Here is a 14,326-nt window from a genome sequence, read left to right as displayed (position 1 = left end):
TGGATGACCGAGATTTGAAACACGGAACACAGCAGTGCGTTGCCGTCTGAGCTGAGGGGGCTTTATCTACACGAAATAATAGCAGTTATTTACAATGTCTTTAATTAAGAAGATGTTAAAATTTTGCCTAAATAGAATAAATATTTCCTACATTACATCATTTAATTTTTTCAAAATAACCCAGGTGTAACCCGAATGAAAAGTCACTGCTACGTAGGTTGAACCGCGTAGCTAACTCGCTCGGTGGACTGGGATGTGTTTAGATTGATTTTCTAGACGTTTTCATGTCAAAGGAGACTATGACAGGTATCCTTACATAATTGGAATACACCAAACAGAGTTGTTACATTTTAGATACTCAACAGAGTAATTATTTTAAAATCATGTTTGGCCATTTTAAACACCAGAGAACACACCAGGATGTGGTTATACAGTCGAAACCGATTATTGCGACATCGCTTTTAACGAAATATCGGATATAACAACGAAATCTAACGGTGCCGTCTAAAACCTATATAAAACCTATATTTAGAAATTGCTTAAGTTTATTACGGCACATCGCATAGAACGTCGTATTTTGATCACATTTTCGGAAAAAATGTATCGGTTATAACGTCCGATGTTCATTTTTGTTTGTTAGGTATTTGGGGTCCGCCTCTGTGGTGTAGTGGTTAGCGTTATTAGCTGCCATCTTTGGAGGCCCGGGTGCGATTCCCGGCTATGCCACGTAATTTGAAAAGTGGTAGGAGGGCTGGAACGGGGTCCACAGAACCTCGGGAGGACAACTTAGTAGAGGTGGGTTCGATTTCCTCCTCAGCCATCCTCGAAGTGGTTTTCCGTGGTTTCCCACTTCACCTCCAGGCAAATGCCGGGATGGTACCTAACTTAATTCCACGGCCCCTTCCTTCCCTCTTCCTTGTCTATCCCTTCCAATCTTCCCATCCCCCCACAAGAACCCTGCTCAGCATAGCAGGTGAGGCCGTCTGGGCGAGGTACTGATCCTCGTTCCAAGTTGTATCCCCCAACCCAAATTCTCACGCTCCAGGACACTGCCCTTGACGCGGTAGAGGTGGGATACCTCGCTGAGTCCGACGGAAAGACTGATCCTGGGGGGTAAAGAGATTAAGAAAGAAAGAAGGTATTTGGGGATTGCTGAGAACAATGTATCGCTTATTACTGTTGACTTCAAATCAGTGTGTCTGTTAGATAGTCAAAGCAAGCGTCGCTGTGAAGATGTCGCAAAAGACAAGGAAAGTGTTTAATATTGCAGAAAAGTCACACATAATATGGCGATTAGAAAATGGGGAAACAAAGGTCAGTATCGGGAAGGAATTGTATCACACTGAATGATTTCTACAATTGGGAAGGAGAGGGAGAATATACAGTCTCTTTTAGAAAAAATATTTTTAAAATCAAGGGGCCAGATCATCTGAACACAAAGATATTGAAGAATCTTTAGTGAGATGGTTTAAGCAGCAAAGAACAAATAATGTGCCGATCAATGGGCCCACTCTTCAAGCGAAAGCCAATGAATTTCCCTCGCAGTTTCACTCCACATATTTACTGTACTGTAAATACAGTACTTACGTTTTCTTAAAAAAGTTTTAACTTACTTCTGTTAATTAACCATGAAAATGTGCAGCCTAAAACTTATAGATACTAGGGGACCCGTGCGAGAAATCTCCCAGGTTCATAAAGTATGTGGTGGAGTAGCACCATGGTGAATTACAAAATCTTTACTTAGATACAAAGAACAAATAATGTAGAGTACAATATTAGACAGTCTTACTTACCACTTAATGTAATCTTTGATTTTTTTAACATTTATGGTATCCATTTGAACGGAAGCAAATGCAAGCGCATTATCATCATCATCATCATCATCATCATCATCTGCTTACCCTCCAGGTTCGGCTTTTCCCTCGGATTCAGCGAGGGATCCCTCCTCTACCGCCTCAAGGGCAGTGTCCTGGAGCTTCAGACTCTTGGTCGGGGCATACAGCTGGGGAGTATGACCAGTACCTCGCCCAGGCGGCCTCACCTGCTATGGTGAACAGGGGCCTTGTAGGGGGATGGCAAGATTGGAAGGGAGAGACAAGGAAGAGGGAAGGAAGCGGCCGTGGCCTTAAGTTAGGTACCATCCCGGCATTCGCCTGGAGGTGAAGTGGGAAACCACGGAAAACTACTCCGAGGATGGCTGAGGTGGGAATCGAACCCACCTCTACTCAGTTGACCTCCCGAGGCTGAGTGGACCCCGTTCCAGCCTTCGTACCACTTTTCAAATTTCGTGGCAGAGCCGGGAATCGAACCCGGACTTCCGGGGGTGGCAGCTAATCACGCTAACCACTACACCACAGAGGCGGACAAGTGCATTATTATACTGACGAATATTCCGGAAGTAATTTTTGGTTTTACCATCATTCTTTTCATAACTGTTTTTTTTTTTTTTTTGCTAGTGGCTTTACGTCGCATCGACACAGATAGGTCTTATGGAGACAATGGGATAGCAAAGGCGTTGGAGTTGGAAGGAAGCGGCTTGGCCTTAATTAAGGTACAGCCCCAGCATTTGCCTGGTGTGAAAATGGGGAAACCACGGAAAACCATCTTCAGTGCTGCCGACAGTGGGATTCGAACCCACTCTCTCCCGGATGCAAGCTGACAGCCGCGCGCCTCTAACCGCACGGCCAACTCGCCCGGTTAACTTATAATTACAGCATATTATAATGATATAAAACAGGTGTCCCAGCGGCCAAAATGTGAAGTGGCCAGCAATAATGGCGCGTATTTTCCTACAGCAATATATTTGCAAATCGCACAATTCGTGCATTTTTTAAAACTCATTTTAAAAAGAAATTTTCGATATTTTTGAAATGAGAGTGCAATTTGTCAGTGCTAATATATATTCTCTTTCCTTTGAATGCTCATTTGTCTCGAATTTTTACTGGTGAGCTCCGCAAAAGGGGTCTATACATCTAGAATAATACATGTGATAACATTTTTAACAAGCCAAAACCCAGTTTGTGCGACTATCGCCTATAACGACCGTTGATTGGTGGTCCTTTAGGACTCGTCATAACTGATTTATCCCTTACTTGTTAAGATACCCGACAGGTCAGCTCGTAACTAAAAGCAAACTGTCCTTTCTAAATATTCCCAACTCACATGAAAAATACTTGAGGTTCTAGTAATTTTTACACTACCGGACAGTACAGCTCCAAATCTGAGGTTCAAGAACAGTTTAGAGGAACGGATCCTCCTCTGAATATATAGTGGGGTCTTTCCGAAAGTTGAGAGACAGCTTCCATAAAAGGATCCTTATATAAAGGCAGACACCTGCTCAAGAAGCTATTAAGACGCACTAATAAATTTGTAACTAAGGAATTACATTGCTTCTTTACTAGCACAGTACTGGAATAAGTTACGGCTTCATTGTGAGAAACCAAAGCAGTGTGCACCTTATGATTACAAAGCTATTCAATTAATTCAGGGTCTTGTGATGTCTTAATAGGAAGGCCGTTATTATTACAGAGAACCTGATTTACAACCACGTGACCTCAGAGCTAGGCCTGATTGGGGTCGCAAATAGGTTGCAAACAATAAACAATAAATTGAAATAATCAGAAAACGTGTGCTTAACGCTTTAATTATCCGAAGTAGTAACTCAGTACACAAGTCTGTGTCTTACAAGCTAATTTTCTAGAGTAATTCCAACAGAGCATGTTTCTCCTGATTGAACATCCAAATTAAAATCTGGTTAATAACAATAACTAAATGGTTCCTCATTAGAATTCATTTAATTTTGCGAATTCCTCTTCGGGCACTATCATTAGATATGCTTCGTTCAGGAATGATAAACATGCAGGGACGAACGTAGAGGGGGGGGGGGACGGGGGGGGGAATAACTCGCCCAAACCGAAGTTCTGAGATTGAGAACTTGTCATTAATTGTGGCGACCATGTAAATGAATATTTTATGTAGCTCATTGTTGTTTTTAAATTTGAACTACGTACTTGCCAATGACGGTGAAATCCAGACATTCACCTCCCCGCGGTAGAGAGGGGGCAACGACTGCGTATAAAAATAATATTTTAAATGCAGGCGGCTAACGAATGAAGGGACCGATTATCTCCCGGTATAAGGAGATCCCCTATACCAAGTGCCAACAGTCTCTTTGAGAGTGGATGAGCGGGTATGGGTAAGGGCACTCTATTGTCCTGGGGACAAGAAATTGTTCCCAAAGGTGGAGGAACCAGTTTGGTCAATGGCATTAGGATGCGGAAGGCAACGGGAAACAACTGCATTAAAGATCCTGAGAGATATTCCAATAAATCCTCATGGCATGGCTGCAACGTCGAGATCGGAGCTGGCTGTGTGGATCGTCAACCTCCGTTTGGAGACGACGGCTTAAGAAGAAGAAGAAGAACTTGCCAATAATGTGTTAATGCTTCCATTAATAAATATTTGTAAGTATTTCCTTCTAAAAGCAATCCTCCCGAACCAGTGGACTTCATTTGTGCAGTTAACATTCTGCGACAGTGATGCCTTCCCAACAATACATCGAGTACTGAAACTGTTTGCTGTTAGTCCACACCAAATTTAATCAACAATGTTAACGAAACAAAGTTAATAAACAATGTTAATAATAATTTCGTGTGGCTCTTTCTGGCCGAGTGTAGCCCTTGTAAGGCAGACCTTCCGATGAAGGTGGGCAGCATCTGCCATGTGAAGGTAACTGCGTGTTATTGTGGTGAAGGATAGTGCATTGTGTGGTGTGTGAGTTGCAGGGATGTTGGGGACAGCACAGACACCCGGCCCCCGGGTCACTGGAATTAACCAATGAACGTTAAAATCCCTAACCCGACCGGGAATCGAAGCCGGGACCCTCTGAACCGAAGGCCAGTACCCTGACCATTCAGCCAGCGAGTCAGACAACAATGTTAATGAAAACATTTCTCAACATGTTAATAAATTTTCGTTAACAAACTTCTTCAACATTGTGTCCACACCAAAATAGCTGTTTGTGAAGTTACAATGGATAGGGTCAGGAAGAAGAAAATACTTACAGCTGCAGCTTTCATTATTTCAGTGAGTACAATTAGAAAAAGCGCAGACGCGAGGTGTGGCAAAGAAGAACACTTAAGTCAACACTTTTAATTCATGATGCAGCAGGTTTTCAGAATTTTCTTGAGAATGTCCCCAAATGATTTTCAGTTCTTGTTGACAGTAAATGGGTTTGAATTTTCAAGTAATGATACAGAATATCGGAAAAACGGCTCCACTAATGGCAGGCTATTTTTTTTTTTTTAGAGGTAGGATATAACTTTAGGATTTCTAACAACTGGTGGCATTTCACTTATTTATAGCTATTTGTCTAGAGTATCAAAACAAGCAATTTCAGTTTTAATTTCTGAGGTGTTTGAAGCTTTATACAACAATATTAACGAATTATAAAGGTAAGAAATAAAGAAAATCTTTATTTAACCTAGTTAAGATAGTATTATTTTGATGATATACAAACGATTGTGGATGGTTAAGTTATTCAGCGAGGAGCGAAGCTGGAAATGAGACTACATTAGAACACAGCTAAAAGAATATCATACATAGTTAAAGGTATCAAGGGATGTCCACTATTCGGAAAAAAGTACAAGAGATTTACAGACAGACAAACCATACAGACACCCACAGATATACTCCCATAATAAATCAAGTTTAATAGTAGGCCTAAAACAGTAGGCTAATATAAAACGAATAGTATAGGATAGAGCAGAACGTCTCCCACATCAAAATGGAAGGACATGGTATTAATTTTCCTCTCAGCCCAGGTTCTTATAAAAGAACGGAAAACATTAGAAATACATACATAACAGAATCGATACAAAGATTGCAGATTGCCCTTCTCAGCAAAGCCTAGTAGTGTATGATGAAGGTTCATGTATGGCCACAAGGGGGAAGAACAGACCCATCGACATGGTCGCCATGGACCGCATAAGGGATCAGTTAAGTTTGGTGATCGCTCATTCATAATCTCTCTGACTATCCGTGATTACGTTACTGTAAAGGGAAGTTCAACCATTCTGAGACGAATTTGAATAAAAACATTGCGGACAGTAATCACAGTACGGTGAAGAGAATCATTTCCCGGATATAAGGCAATTCCCTGATAGAATGAAATAAATTACTTTACAACGTATCCATAACAGATGGTAATGTTAATTTTAATGACCTTGTATCAGGGTGGCTCAAATAAAAACGGCTACATAATGAAATCAACAAGGTTTATTTCAAAGGTAATCTATAAAGTTACACAAGTACTTGTCCTATTGCCTCACCCTACTCTAGAAGTTCTTTGTCTGAGAATAGAACCAGTTACGAATATAATCCATGACTTCATTGTCTGGGTAAAGCGTATCCGATTACCCTTGGCAGATCACTACGTATCCCAAATACATAATTCTGCAAACAAAGTAATGTTGACATCACAAACATGCTATAAGCATCACATACGTCATGAGTCGCCTATATACCTTGCGTCATTATCCAGAGCGTTAGAAAACAGTCTCCGCAGTGAGCTTGGGAGGTGGTCAGTAGCGTACGATACATAAGATGATTACTACAGAGGAGCGAACGTTTCGACATACGTATGTCTTATGGGTGGGGCCATCCGGAAAATTGTGTAATGTGACGTGACAAAATGTGTGACGGAAGTGTAACCATAGTAACCGTGCAGGTTATAGGTTCTTTCCAACACCCAGTTTGCTGTCAGTACATGGACGCATCCATATACCGCTCTATACGCATGCGCTGACTTCGTATCGGTTCCGGGATTGATACACGATTGGGTTGTGTTGGAATGGATTCTCGTTCATGAACTCCAAGGAATAGGAGTAACGCAATTACTATACTAACCTGGTGTAATGCCGATATTTTCCCATATTGCCCGTAATGTCTTTTATGATGCTCACTTCTTTCATATCGATTTGTAACATCATGAGCAACTCCTCGGCTAATACGGAAATGCTCGAAAAACCCATTTTCATTATACTGAGGAACAGTTTCTTCTGAAAAATACTTCGTGTTTCAATTATATTTTGTTTCACCTGGTAGCTTTTGTGCCTTCATAAGCTATAGGCCCAACGTAACACAATGCATAAATAACTAAAGAAAGATGTTTAATTACCGTCACCTAAATAATTGTCATTTCTTTTTGTGAAAAATAATACCTCCTCTTCTTCACTGGATGAAGAGTGCAAAAAACCGTCGTTACTATCCATCCTAACCTCAGTAACCAAACAGCTGATTAATTTATTAATGGGATAAGAGCGCGCAATGTGCATAAAAACAGCTGATTAAGGAACTCCTAAGAAATCAGCGTACATCAGGAGGCAACGATACAGTGTTTCTGCGCATGTCACAGAAATGTACTCTTCAGTACATGCTTTAGACTGCGGACTAGTCCCGACCGCCAGGGATCGATGCGAAGAGTTAGTTGGAACGCCTGACTGCAGTACACGGGACGCAATTTTGACTGTGTTGGAAAGGATTTTTCGTACTGCGCATGCACAAGGAGACCATGTACTGGTACAGGGACTGTGTTGGAAAGAACCTTATGTCTTATGGCTGATGCTCATCTGAATATTTTTTTTTTTTTTTGCTAGTTGTTTTACGTCGCACCGACACAGATAGGTCTTACGGCGACGATGGGACAGGGAAGGGCTAGGAGTGGGAAGGAAGCGGCCGTGGCCTTAATTAAGGTACAGCCCCAGCATTTGCCTGGTGTGAAAATGGGAAACCACGCAAAACCATTTTCAGGGCTGCCGACAGTGGGGTTCGAACCTACTATCTCCCGAATACTGGATACAGGCCGCACTTAAGCGACTGCAGCTATCGAGCTCGCTCATCTGAAATTAGCAGCCATTGATGGATGGTCATGACCGGGAGACGCAGTGAAAAGAACGATATCCCGAAACAGTTCTATCACATCGTGACACTGCGTGAGATGGAATAAGTAAATTTCGTAGCTGCGGTATGGTATTTGATGCTCCGAAGAGCAGTAGACCACGAATTTTAAGGAGAAAAGTTTGGTTCTTTCCGAAAGGCTCCTTAAAAGTCCGTAAAATCCACGAGGAAATGTGGCACAGAAGACTGACGTATCTGTCCTCACAGCAAATAGAGCAGCAAAATAGAAACTAAATCTTTATCCTTTAAGCTTTCAAGAGTTGATGTTGGCGGACGCACAGAAAAGGATTTTTTATTGTGAATGGGTTCAGTGGTGTGTTGATCATCACGTAAAGGAAGTGTTAGACAGAACATCAGTGACATAAATTTGTCCTATAACTGGGGGTGATCCGAAAATTCGTTTAAAATGACGCGACAAAATGTGTGACGAAAGTGTAACCATAGCAACCGTGTAGGCAGCGATGTGAGGTAAGGGTGGATGGTTAGACTTTGTTACCTAGCAACCGTGGAGGCTACGTCTCATGGCTGGTTTCCATCCGCAATTAGCAGACGTTGATGAATGCCCATGACAGAGAGACATGTTCATGATCATTTTATTTTCGCAAAGGGAAAAGTGGCTTTGGCCAATGAGTCATGGTTTCATTTTATTGGTTACATAAACAGTCAAAATACCCGACTCTGGATATTTCAAAATCCACATGCAATTCGTGAAACATAACTTCATTCTAAATAATAATAATAATAATAATAATAATAATAATAATAATAATAATAATAATAATATTGTTATTTGCCTTACGTCCCACTAACTACTTTCACGGTTTTCAAAGACGCCGAAGTGTCGAAATTTAGTCCGGTAGGAGTTCATTTACGTGCAAGTAAATCTATCGACACGAGGCCGAAGTATTTGAGCACCTTCAAATACCATCAAACTGAGCTAGGATCGAACCTGCCAAGTTGGGGTCAGAAGGCCAACGCCTCAACCGTCTGAACCACACAGCCCGGCTAATTTCATTCTCAAAAGATTGTCGGGTGGATTGCAATCTCACGTTCACAATTTATTGGGCCGATACCTTTTTTTAGCACGGTAGAGTCATATGTTTCCCGCAATTAAATCTTGCACCCGTTCATTGTTGAACTCAACGAAACAGAAATTATGGGCTCATTCTTCCAGCAAGGAGGATTCACAGCTCATGCCTCCAACCACTCCGTGAAATTTTTAAGTGATATATTCGGGGAACGAATAATTTCACGAGGGCTCTGACCACCACGTAGACCCGATTTATCACCTGATTTTTTCTGAAATGCTGCCAAGTCCTCATTTTGCTAATCTACACCTAGAATAACTGAGGAATTAAAAGTAGCCACGACAAATTTTGGGAACTCCTTGGGTAGTGAAACGTTGGTGAAAGTTTTTATATAATAAGTGCAAACGCATTGATCTATGATTATCTTTGTCGTAGAGACTTCTATAGCACAGTATATTGTTTTGCTGTCTTTTGAAGTAGAGGAGATGATTATATATTTTCAGAGGGAAAAAATCCACTTCTTCCTTTGCGAAAATCAAATGACCATAAATATGTCTCTCAATCGGGCCATCCTTCAACGGCTGCTAATTTCAGATGACCGCCGGCCATAAGACGACATAGCCTGCATCACTCCTAGGTAACATTGTCTGGCCATCCATCCGTACCTAACATCACAGCCTGTACGGTTGCTAACTAATATCGTCTGGCCATCCAACCATACCTTACATCACAGACTGCACGGTTGCTGGGTAACATTGTCTGGCCATCCATCCATACCTTACATCACAGCCTGTACGGCTGCTAAGTAACATCGTCTGGACTTCCAACCATACCTCACTTCACCACCTGTTCGGTTGCTGGGTAACATTGTCTGGCTATCTATACTTGACATCACCGCCTACAGATTGCTAGGTAACATTGTCTGGCCATCCAGCCATACCTTACATCACAGCTTGCACACTTGTTAGGCAACATTGTTTGACCATCCACCATACCGGTTGCTAGGTTACACTCCCGTCACACATTTTCTGACGCTAACATCCGTAACGCAAATTTTCAGATGACCTCCAACCATAAGACATATTTACGCCTATATCAAAAAAATAAGTAACCCTTAAGTCGACTAATGGTATCGAATTTGAAGGTCCATATGTCTACACCATATAACAGCACTGTTTCGAATAGTGTTTTCTCCCTCGATGGTTGGCTACACTGTACTGGCTCAAACAGGTGGTAAAGAAACGAAAAATCAGATGTTTCAATTCAGCAAATTGATATAATGACATAAACAAAAAATATACTCCACAATTTGTGACTACACAACAACTCAATTTGCCAAGAGATCAGAACTTCATCTCGTTGAATTAAAACGCTGCTTAATCATAATAATAAGCAAATGATTTCGTATTGAACTCTGTTTAGTTTTTAATATATCCTCAAGAAGACTGCCATTAGGTATAACTAATTATAAATGAACAGTTACCAAAGCAATTAATTCCGGTAGGTCCAGTCTGGTTTGCTGATAATAATGGTCGGAGACCTCCCAGACTATTTGCAAATTAAACCTAGATTCTACTCTCTGTCTGTCTGTCTCTCTCTCTCTAGCGTTTGTCCAGACAAACAACGTCCACTGTTATGCAACATCTTTGCCATTTAGCCCATTCTAAGTAATTTTGAAGATTGAAGCCTACTTTCAGCATATTGTCCACGATGTCGTCTATCCATCGCTTTGCAAATCTGGTGATCTCCCGGGTCCAGTGGGAGGGCTGTTTACACAGGATGATTCGTAAGCCACTGTGAAAATTTTTTGAATGCAATTTAGTGGTTAATATTAGGCCTAAAAGTTTATTGCAAATATTTCTGAAAGTGCTTTGTTCCCTAGTCCTAAATTACTAGACATAAAATCTTCGGGCCTGTACAGACTTCAAACGTGTTATGGTCACCTACAGAGCGATTCAATATTGCCAGAATTAAGTTAAAACTCAATCTTTGCGTACCCCTTGGGGGAAAATTCTTACACGGCCAGAATGCACGTGACATGTTTTAAGTATTACAAACAATGACACTGGTTAACTTTGTTGTAATAAAGAGCTATGCAGGCGATTGACAAGAAGTTAGTATAAATACCTGAAATGCTGCCAGAAGGAAGGAATCAATTTACATAGGGATGAAATTTGTAAGATTAAAATTAAATTAAATAACAACCATGGCTTATGGAAAACGTGATGATTTAGCTAACATGCTATGCAAATTAATTCTTCATTAATTAATGCTTTTTGTTGTATTCATCCCAGGAGCACGTCTTCAAGGTTTTTTGCAAGACGCGATGTTAGCAGAATTCATAAATTGGCGAAGATTAAAAGTATTATAAAGACTTGTTGTTGTGCAGACGAAGTATCCATTGTATTTTATAATACGATGTGTGGGAATCTGAAGTTAAGATGTTGTGTTTCAGTTATTTATGTCATGAAGGGTGTTTGTTAATAAGAATAGGTTATTTTTTACAAAAGAGAATATCGCTTTTGGATTATTAATAAGTAGAAATCATCGTTTCTCTTGACACTACTGATTTCTAACCTTGAATTAGTGTGAAGATGCAAATTATGTTTCATTTTGAATTTTGAAAAATTAAGTTATTTAAAACTCCTGACTTAAACATGTTTTTCAATATTTGACAATAACTAGCCATTTTACTTATGGTTATACAGCATTTCAATTCACAAAGTGCTACAGATTTCAGAGGAATTCTCAACATATACTTCTTAAAGAAAGTTTCGTCAAACATAATTAGCTTTTCCAAAAAAGTTTACATTTATATGATCTATTCAATCACTCCCGCTCTCATTCGTTACAGACCGCTAATAATAGTAATAATAATACGTAATAGTTAAGACAGAAGTCAGGCAAGGTGACGCATTATCACTGATTTTGTTTAACACTGTCTTGGGGAAAGTAATGGGAACTTGGAGGAAAACCATAAAAGAAGGAGGGATAGAAGGAATCTATTTAGGTACAAAGAAGCAGAATGTGAAGAAGGATTGCTTAGCATTCCCTGATGACTTGGCACTGATAGCAGAAGATATAGAAGTATTCCAAATAATGCCTGAAGGATTACATGAAGTAGCAGAGAAAATAGGATTCAGGATCTCACAAGAATAGACAAAATAAAGAAATAAAGAAAAGCATCTGGAAACTAAGTATGAGAAAGTCAAGAGGTGAGATAAGTTGAAATATGTTGGTGAATGAATCCAGCCGAATGAACTTGATAAATGAGCACATAAAGGAAGGTCTAGAATGATGCAGTTCGCCTGTAAATTAGTACAGAATAGATACAACAACAGGTATATTACAGGGCAAAGATCAGACACAATACCACGCTTATCAAGCAAGACAGACTTTACAGTAGACAGGAAAGAAAGACAAATCTTGAGAAAGACCTTAAGACCCGATAAAAGAAAGGATGGCACATGGAGGAAGAGGAGAAATGAAGATTTATATAGACGGACAGGGAAGATCACAGACACTATACGTAAGAGGAGATTGAAGTTTTATGGACACCTCACAAGAATGAACGAGAGTCGACTAAAAAAGAAAATATTTAATTACATCTTCAAATAAAAAACTACTAAAAGGGTAGAAGAAACAAGAAAGGACATGGAAGAAGTTGGCATCAGTCCAAAAGGAATCTTTAATAGAGACATATTTCAAGCTGAAATGTATAAATTCAAGGCGTTCGATGAAAAGCAAAATGAGAAGTCCAAGAACATATGGTCAGAAGAGAAACCAGAGCGAAACGATGCAGTTCTGAGAGAAGGAAAAGGGACTAACCAGCAAGTCCAAAATAGTCCAAAATCGAAGAAAGAAAGAAAGAAAGAAAGAAAGAAAGAAAGAAAGAAAGAAAGAAAGAAAGAAGAAGAAGGGTTCTCTAAAAGACAGTATGATCTTCTAGAATATATTTTATGAGACTAACATGGCAACGTCATTTATTTCTTTTCCTTTGTTAGGAACTTAATATCGCTAAAATTTTTCATAACAACTTAGAGAATATTAAGAATCAGGGAGCCTGTGACTAGGCAAGATGTAAAACGAATATAAATACATTATGTTGCAGTGAACCTTCATGCCGTATACGTCAAAACACAGACAATTCTCGGAAATTATTTGTGTTACGAAGGATATTCATATAACATTCCGGCAAATCGAATTTTAAGTCCACCTGCTCTGCTTCAGTGTTTGATAGGACTAAACGTTCTGGCAACTTATTCTCTCTTAAGTCTCAAGTTTACGTTTTCCTTTTACTTCCTTCACATTTTCTTCCGCTACATGAAGGATTTAAGACATCGTATTATAGTAAAACATGGAGAAGCGTCATTTTGTGGAATACTATTAGAATTACAAAGGCAATGCTTAGAAAAGTTTTTCTAGGAAATCGAATTTAAAGTACACTCGCTGACTCAATTGGTTAAAGGAACCGGAAGTGGGACACGATAGAAAAATGTAACTTCCGATATTTCCGATTACATATCTCAGAAACTAAAAGAGCCATTTACTTGAATGTTCTTTTGATATATTCCGGATAAATTCATCATTATTGGGGTAGAATATGAAGCTCATATGTTTAATATTTTTGTCAGAATGAACATTATAAAAATAATATTTTTAAAAAATATTGTCAAAAATTTCCTCAACTGATGTACGTTTTTCCGGGAGGAAACTCAAAGCAGACCCAAGAAATTTTGCATGCGTAATATTTAAACATTTTTTGAGCTAATGAAAGTAAATAATTATTGTGCTATTGTTTATAGTAGTTAAATTTTAAATCCTAATTGAAAACTGAAATTTTCTGTAAAATTTTCAGTGCTCTTCAAGCTGGCCTCCTTGAACTAATCAAGATATCTTCACATTTTCTTCCGCTACATGAAGGGTTTAAGAGAAAGGAAATTATAAAAATAACATTTTAAAAAATATTGTCAAAAATTCCCTCATCTTATGTACGTTTTTCTGTTACGAAACTCAAAGCAGATCCAGAACATTGGGAAATTCATTTACTCGTAATATCTTATTATATTTACTTCCCAAAGCTCTAGACACTCTCGCTGGCTATTACAAGAAAAATCAACTAACACCAAACCCAACTAAGATGCAAATCTGTATTTTCCATCTAAACAACAGAGAAGCTTCTCGAACTCTGAATGTCATTTGGTAAGGCGAAGCATTACAACACAATGCAACCCCGAAATACCTCGGAGTCACTCTGGATCGTTCCTTAACCTACAGAAAACATTGCTTGAACATCAAGCAGAAAGTGGCTGCTAGAAACAATATTGTGCGGAAGCTAACTG

This window comes from Anabrus simplex, chromosome 11, assembly GCF_040414725.1.
Source record: "Anabrus simplex isolate iqAnaSimp1 chromosome 11, ASM4041472v1, whole genome shotgun sequence".
Taxonomy (NCBI): domain Eukaryota; kingdom Metazoa; phylum Arthropoda; class Insecta; order Orthoptera; family Tettigoniidae; genus Anabrus; species Anabrus simplex.
The sequence above is the reverse complement of the archived record's forward strand: the minus strand, read 5'-3'. Positions refer to the sequence as shown.